The 8051-nt window shown below is 40.1% G+C and overlaps 1 long non-coding RNA gene across 1 annotated transcript; it reads right to left on the bottom strand.

Annotated features, from left to right (window-relative positions):
* Positions 1-1384: 1384 nt before the first annotated feature.
* Positions 1385-7477, bottom strand: LOC118319552. The gene is made up of 3 exons (XR_004796031.2): positions 7357-7477; positions 6727-6850; positions 1385-1705 (listed from the first exon to the last, which is right to left on the bottom strand). It is a non-coding gene; the product is annotated as an uncharacterized LOC118319552 (long non-coding RNA).
* Between the last annotated feature and the right edge of the window lie 574 nt (positions 7478-8051).

An 8051-nucleotide genomic window follows, 5' to 3' on the forward strand; every position in this document is an offset into this window, starting at 1 on the left:
TTTTTTATTTGTGTCTTGTCATTGTTTTTAGGGAAGGACCTGCCAGAAGGACTCCACTGTGCTGACCATGTTCTCTAACAGCAAAGAAGAAAAATGAATCACCCGGTTCTTCGCTTAAAATATATTTAAATCACAAAAACCTGTTATTACTTAAGGTTTTATCTGTAGTATAGGAGTTATTTGTCAATTAATAGTCAGATTTGAATGTAAAATCTCACATATTCAGTCAGTATTAAAGACAAAAAGAGTTAATATATAAACATAATTTATGAGCCAGAACCAGAAGTTATAGATTAACTCTCAGATTTATTTTTAGTGAAGGTACAAAACACAAAAAGGTGGACAATAATAAAATTATAGAACAAAATAATATATAGACTGGGCAGAATGAGCTCAGAGCTGCAGAGTCTGTGTGGTGGGAGGAGAAGGGGATACAGTGTGGGACTGTAGGGGAGGGGAAGAGCAGAGGTATTAAGTGTTGTAGCTATGTTGGTATTTTTTTTATCAACCATGACGAACATAAAAATAAACTCAACATTGTCCATAAAAGTCAGGGATCTGTTTAGGCTTAACAAAGTGTGTCCTGAACGCCAAATTCATTAGCAGTGACACTGCCAACTGTAGCAGTTACAGGTCCCCTTCACGAGGTGCTGGAGGTGAGTCTGCTGCAGGTCGTCTTCATGTTGACCAGCCTGATGCTACTGATCTCCCTCAGGTTGTCGTTACCACAGTGGATGATGAGGACGTCAGCTGCTGCTCTTCCTCACGGAGTGGAAGAAGGCTTTTCCACCCCAGTCCACCAGCCAAACACAGCACGCCAAAGTCTGCAGCTCTCTGGACACAAACTCATCACAACGTCCACATTGTGACTGTAGGATGAAAATTCATAAATGAGTGTGATAAATGCTTCAGATAATGAAAAATGTGAAGTCCACTAAAGAGTGTAGCTCACATTTTTATGTTGACAAAACTGTTATGTCACATTTGTAAGATAAAATGGAACTAAAGAGCTACTTCTCAGAATATACAGATGACAGTCTCTAATACTTTATTTTTCGACAGACTATATAACTGGAACGTGCATCAGCCCCGACTGGTACTGGTTTGTTTTGTGCAGCTAGTGGAAGCATCACAGGTGAACTGAACAACCAATGTGCTGAAAGTAATAAACGTCTTGTAACAAATATAAAAGTGCATTTCTTACAGCCATATTCAAAGTGATAATCTGGTAGAGTAATCTCTATAGCAGTACAGGTAAGGTAGACAACCACGGACTTCTGTCAGTGTGAAAACTTGATCTGTGCACTGTTTACAACCGTGGTGTGGGGAATTATAGTTTTTCTGTTTTCTTGTTTGGTGTATGTGTATGTCCCTTAAGGCCAAAATAAATAAGTAAACAACAATAATAACTAAGACTACAAGTACAAATATAAAAAAAGTCATGTTTAAGACTTATTCCAAGCGTTGCTTTATAGTTCCAGTGTTACGTACCACGTGTAACGTTGGTTGGGATGACTGGTACAGGAGCTCACATTACCACATTACTGGTAAGCTTGGACGTTGGTGTGCGTGTTTCAGCGACTGGTCTGCATTCGGCCCACCTCTATGTCCATATTTGGATTAGCCAGGTAAAGGAGGAGTCTAGCCCTGGCAACATGGCGATGGCTGAGATGCTGCAGAACCGCCCACTTGGGCCAAAACCGGCCTGCAGAAATCAATGGGTGACGTCACAGATGTTACGTCCATGTTTATATACAGTCTATGGTCCAAATGAGACAGTGCTGTCCATGTTCCTGAAGGAACAACTAAGCAATACCAACATGTATCTTGGCCAGGAATTGTATGCTAAGTATATATATATAATCTTTGTTCTCTATTGCATTATGTGTCCATGAAAGCAGAGTTTGTCATACATTTACATTTCAAATTTTTATATATCTATTTATTTATTTTATTTTTTAATTTTAATTTTTATCCCCTGTACTGTGTAGTGGTGGGGGGTTGATGCACTGTGTTTCTGTGTTACGTTTGTGGTTTGTAAATGCTATGTTTCATACTGTACAAAAAACAATAAATTATGTCTGAAGAACTAAATAAATAAAATAAAAATATTATTGACAAGATCACATTTTCTGTTTTCAACAGTTTAACTTGTTTTATCTCCAACAGCCTTTTAAGACAAGCGGAATATTAAATTCACAAACCATTGAAAATAGTGAGTGTGGTTGTTATCATGAAACACCAGCATATCCTTTCTAAAACACAGCGGGACTGCTGATGAGATGATGGTGAGCCCAAAGCGCGTACAGAACTTAAGCGTTGTCTTGTTATTCATCCCAAGACTCTGACAAGCTTTTCAGATGTTTATTCCTCTAGTCTTTGTGATGAAAGAATGCAGGAGCTTTGACATGCTCTAATGAACTCCATGTCTGTTGTTTTTTTTTTTTCCTTCTCAGGCAAAGCATAGACCCATCAGGAGGGAAACGCAGAAGCACAAGAAATCTGATTGGACCTAGAGGGCTGGGAAAACTGAGGAAAATGGCAGCTGTGGCAAACTTTTAACAACCTCGTCAACACGCTCTTAAACCCCCCACATATCAGGTACATTTCCTTTTTTTCCTGGTTGTACAGCCCAGGTAGTGAAAAGGTCATTGAATAATCATGTTGCTCAAAACAATGAGTGCAGTTACAGTCTTTTCATTTATGCCTGTTTGTTCTGTATATCATCCTCGTTTATAACTCCTATCTCAATCCCTACTTTCACCAACTTCGACCTCTTCAAATCTGGTTGCATTTTCTACATTTTCACACATACTCACACCAACAACAACAACAACAACAAAAAAAACATCCTCCTCATGGCCAATAGAAAACCTGACAAGCTGTAGAGGTCAAGTCTCTAGCTTCACTCCAACAAACACTCACACTCTCCACCTCGGAGGCAGAATTGGACTGCCCATTCCCATCTCATCTGACCCCATCACTGTAGCTATCAGCTACAAGGCAAACACAATAAACATCATGACATTGACCATCTACAACAGGAGCACTTTACTTTCCTTCAGACGCACATTAGGTCCTTTAAGGGGTGAATGCTTTGGTTTAGCAGGAACTGGCGCTCCCGCCACGCCGGACCAAATCCCCTCAAGGCCTATTGTATGCTATAGAATCAGTATTGCTACGACTGTGCCGCTTGCTTTCTGTGCTGCTTTCCGTTGCTCACTTCTCTATGTCTATGTACCCACATACTGTATCTACCCTCTGTCATCATCTTTTATCATCTCCCGTCTCCTCCTTGACATGTGAGTTGCCTGACATGTGACATGGACCCTGTTAACAGTATAGAGAAAGAAGCTCACCCTTCTGGCAAAGAGTTGAAAACACGCAAGGCAGCGCTTTCTCCTGTCACATCCAGTCAAGTCACACACACACATACACACCCACACACACACACACACACACACATATATATATATATATATATATATATATATATATATATATATATATATATATATATATATATATATATATTTGTAAATCGATTTTGTGGTACTCTTAAGAGTACAAAGGACACATCACACAATTGAAGATAGGTGATGAAATAAGGTCTTGAACCTTTACGTTACTGGGTTACTGGATATAGGCGGATTAGTAAAACAACACTTTGAGCTAAATCCTACATTTACAGTGACATTGCTAACAAGCTAATGTTTAGCAGGTACATCATAAGGATTTCCATGACTTCAAGTGTGTTAGCATGTGAGTTAGCTCTCAACACTAAGTACAAAGGAGGTTGATGGTGCTGTTTGCAAGTATTTAGTCATGAACCGTAAACAAATCAAAAGGGCAACACAAATGTGTAAACCAAATTTTACTGGAGATCCACTTAATATTTCTTCGGAGATTTCACTCCACAAATATCAACCTCGTCATGACACCAGAAGAAAAGTCAGAGACAGCAACAGTGGTTGGATTTAATGTTGACAGCCTTGGAAATGTAAACACAATTGGATGGCAGTCCATCCCATGTGATTAACTGATTTATAATTTTGCAGTGACAAAATGTGTCCCAAAGGTCGCAACAAATGGGATCAAGTAATACAAAACCTAATACCCAACCCATAATCATTTCTCTAAAGATTTTATCCATTTGCCAATGGCTTTTTTTTTGTTTTTGCAATGACTGCATTGGTTGTCTGGTGTCTGGTGTTCGGGAAGTTTACTGGCTCTTGTTTGCTAGAAATTGTTCCATTGAGAATCTCATGTAAAACTCACATTTCTAAATTTATGTTATAGTACAGATTTAACAAATGGGATACATATAAAAGCCGCTATGGATATCGCACAGCTTACATACATAAAATTCTGCTTTCTGCAACTCTTCACACCACAATGCCTAACTAGACATACATATATATATGAAATATCCTACTTGACACAAAACAACATTAAAGCCGTTGTTTGCGAGCAACGCTGTGAGGCTTTTATTTCGATAGCATAGCGCGAAGGCGGGCTTGACAGCAGGCCTTCTCAGATGTGTAGAGTCTCTCTGATTTACAGGAAAACCTACCTCTGGCTAAAAGTGAGAGTTCAAAGGTGTGAAGCATGCTTCCTTCCTGTGTGATTCATCCGGAGTTTCATATTTCTAATCACATCTAAGAACAGGAAAAAAAAATGTATATATAATTTGCCAGTTGTTCAACTTTATATGGAATATATGATGTCGGGGGGAAGTCAAAAGAATGAGCACAGGAAAAATAAAAACCAAAAAATGCCAAAAATGTAACGCAAAAAAAGAAAGGAGGTAATTAAGTGGCTCAACCAAACAGAGCTCTACTACAAGATGCAGCTAACAAAACAGGACATTTACTTAAAAAACTGACTTAAAGGTGGGGTAGGCGTTTTTTGTGAGAAGCACTTTCTGTCATATTACTTGAAACTCTCGTAACAAACCGATAGCGATGAATACATTGAATGACCCGACACTAAAATGGAAACAATCCCTCATCTGTGGCCGCGGCAGGACTGTAAAAAACACGACCAATCAGAAAGTTAAGTTATGAACCGGCTTTCTCCTGCCTGCGCGCACTCCGCTCATTAACCACACAGTCAGGCGCGTGACCAGTCTCCTGCACAGCGTCGGCAAACAACCGGAGCAGAGGCTGCAGAGCTAAAGCTACGGAGCTACAGGTACAGTTAGCAAAGGAGTTGCACAACGGCAGAGAAAGTGCCTACAACACATTCTGGTCGCAACAGACAGAGCAGTAGAGATGGGTATGCACTAAAAGAAGTTGGATATTACGAGAAGGAGTGAACAGAGTAAACATCGTGTGGCTCTTCACCGCTGATGTGTAAACTGGGTAACCAACAGAACTGTTGGAAAACTTGTGTGTGTATCAGCCAGCGGAAAGTTAGCTTCGCTGGAGGACACTAAGTAAGTAAGCTAATGCTACGTTAGCTTGTGTGTATCTACAGCTAACGCTGCCTGTGTGTTCGCCGGGTGTCGTCACTGTAGCTGTGAGCAAATGTCGTTTGATTCTTTATTTATATCCACTCTGAACGGGACGTAGCGTTAGGTGTGTGGGGGGGGGGGGGGGGGGGTAGTGAGAATGCCCGGTGTGTGGCTAGTAGCAGTTGATGTGCATGTTGCAGTCTGTGTGCATAATAAATGCAGCAAGAAGTCTCCATGTGTTTTCCTCACGCTGCCGGGCATGAAGGGCAGGTCCAGAGGGTCAGGTCCTGGAGCAATGCAGAGCTTAGGCCCTAGAGAAACCATCTCCCTGCTCCCAGACTACGGTCCGGACGACGGGCAGGAAATGTAAGGTAATATTAACATTTCACTAAGTTGACCTCCTTCCTCTCATACCAGGTACAGCAAGTTGTACATGAAGAAGTCCAGGACCTGGAGGTTGTCTGCCACGGACCAGAGCACTGACATCAGACGATCCCCATCAACAGCTAGAGCAGCAAGTCAGGAGAGGACCAAGTGAGTCGGCTCATGATACTGTAGGTTGAGCATGAAGTGGTAACATACTTGTGTACAAAAGCTACTTTAAAATCCATATGGCAATGTTCTAAAAAATTCCAAAGTGTAAACATTCATGCCAGGTGGGTTGTTTCAAATTTTTTTTTTACAGATTCTGAACCTCAGAAATGCCTTTTATGATCTTCAATATTTATCTAAACAAAGTCATAACACAAATATATATGGAAGAGTGGCTGGTCCACCAACATATCACTGAATCAAATATACTTGGCTCCCACAAAAGGTGACAGAAAACTTTGTTTGTCACTGCAGATAATGCTGCTGTAGTGTTGTCAGTCTTTTACAGTAATGTTGATTTATTCTTGTGATATTCTTTCTACAGGACCACTGCCTAAAGAGTCGACAACAGCACAGCCTGACCGGTCAGCCCTGCTTTGACGCTAAAGAGCTAGGAAACCCTGTGCAGAGAGTTTCTTCATTTTTGTGCATAAGTTGTTTATGCTAATATTAAAATATATATATTTGGTATATTGTATGATGTGTCATCACACATTGTGTTCTCATTATTTGTGCAGCTTTTAAGAGGTAAATGTAATGGTTGGATTGTTTATGCTGTGAGGACAAGGAAAAGGCCTTGAACACTTAAACGAGTTTCATTCCAAAAATATAGAGCAGGTTATGCAGAACATAAATAGACATTGGTATTGCACGAAATACTGTATGTACAAAATGTAAACCTGCATATGTGGCAGCCTGGACACAGGAGTTATGAAGTTGCCCACAGCACTTTATTTTGTCTGTGGGCAGTTACTGTAGACACAAGCTCGTGTCACGTCACTGCTCCAAGCTCAGTCCTCTGACCTGTACAGTAACACATGATTAGATTAGATACATGATAAATGATTACATTTATAATTAAATAAATTGATCAGAGTCTGGGGTAAACTCAGTCTGAGCTAACAACTCTCATCGTGGAAGCTCTGACGTGCTAAACAACATGTTACAACAACATGAGTCCTGTACAAAATTCACCTTCATTGTGTCACATATAGTAACAGAAAAAATAGGCAGAAAGCTCTGAAGGTGCTGCAGCTGTTTCCTCGTCACAATATGGCTGAAATGCCCTGAAGTTTAAAAATATAAACTCAAAACAAACGTTGTCTGTGTAGTATTGTTAACCGTGATTAAGTTTTAGCTTAGCCTGCAGCAGCCTGTGGCTAACAAGCTAGCAACAAGTTAGTGCATCAGAACTCTATTTTCAATGAGATTTCCAAACACTGACATGTTAGCTGGACAAATGTGCCCACCAACAATAGCCATGTTCATTGTGTACATTTATATTATGATAATTTCCAGTGTTTTCTTACTTGTGAATGAGCCATGAGCAGTCAGTTAGCATGTTTTGCTCCGCTCATGTCTTCCTCCTCCGATGCAGTCAGACTCAGGCAGCGGTGGGCGTTCATGTGTTGTGGGGGGAGGGGCCCTGGATGATTTTCAAAATCATCTACACTTCCTTTAACAACTGAGAATACATATATGATCAAACCATCTGAAAATTATAGGGGGGAACAACAAAGATAACACCTGAAACCCCAAACACAGAAGCACCACCTCACATATGATACAAGAGTATGGCTCTGAAGCCATTTCATATCTGGAGTTTTATGGCTTTCCAGACTCAACTATGAATTTTTTGGGGGAAAAAGGTGATTCTTAACAAGGTGCACATGTTATACATATAGATAACTGCAGAACTGTTGTTATGCTCTAAAACTGTCTAGTCTATGAATCAATTTTGGTTTAATGAAAGCATTACTAGATGTTCATCGTGCCATATCTCTAATATTTAAAGGATCCAGTCCATCCGTCTTATTGTTCCTCCAACCAAGAACTTATTAGCTTCTATCTTAAGATAGAAGATGTAATTTGTACCATCAATCACTTTTCTAATATTGGATATTATAAGTAGTGGATATCCATCCCGACTTAGAATATAAACTTCTCTCTGGGGATGTTTTGTTTGGTGCTTTGTGGGGCTGAGGCCAAAGACATTTTTACGATT

The sequence above is a fragment of the Scophthalmus maximus genome, chromosome 9, assembly GCF_022379125.1.
Source record: "Scophthalmus maximus strain ysfricsl-2021 chromosome 9, ASM2237912v1, whole genome shotgun sequence".
Classification (NCBI taxonomy): Eukaryota; Metazoa; Chordata; class Actinopteri; order Pleuronectiformes; family Scophthalmidae; genus Scophthalmus; species Scophthalmus maximus.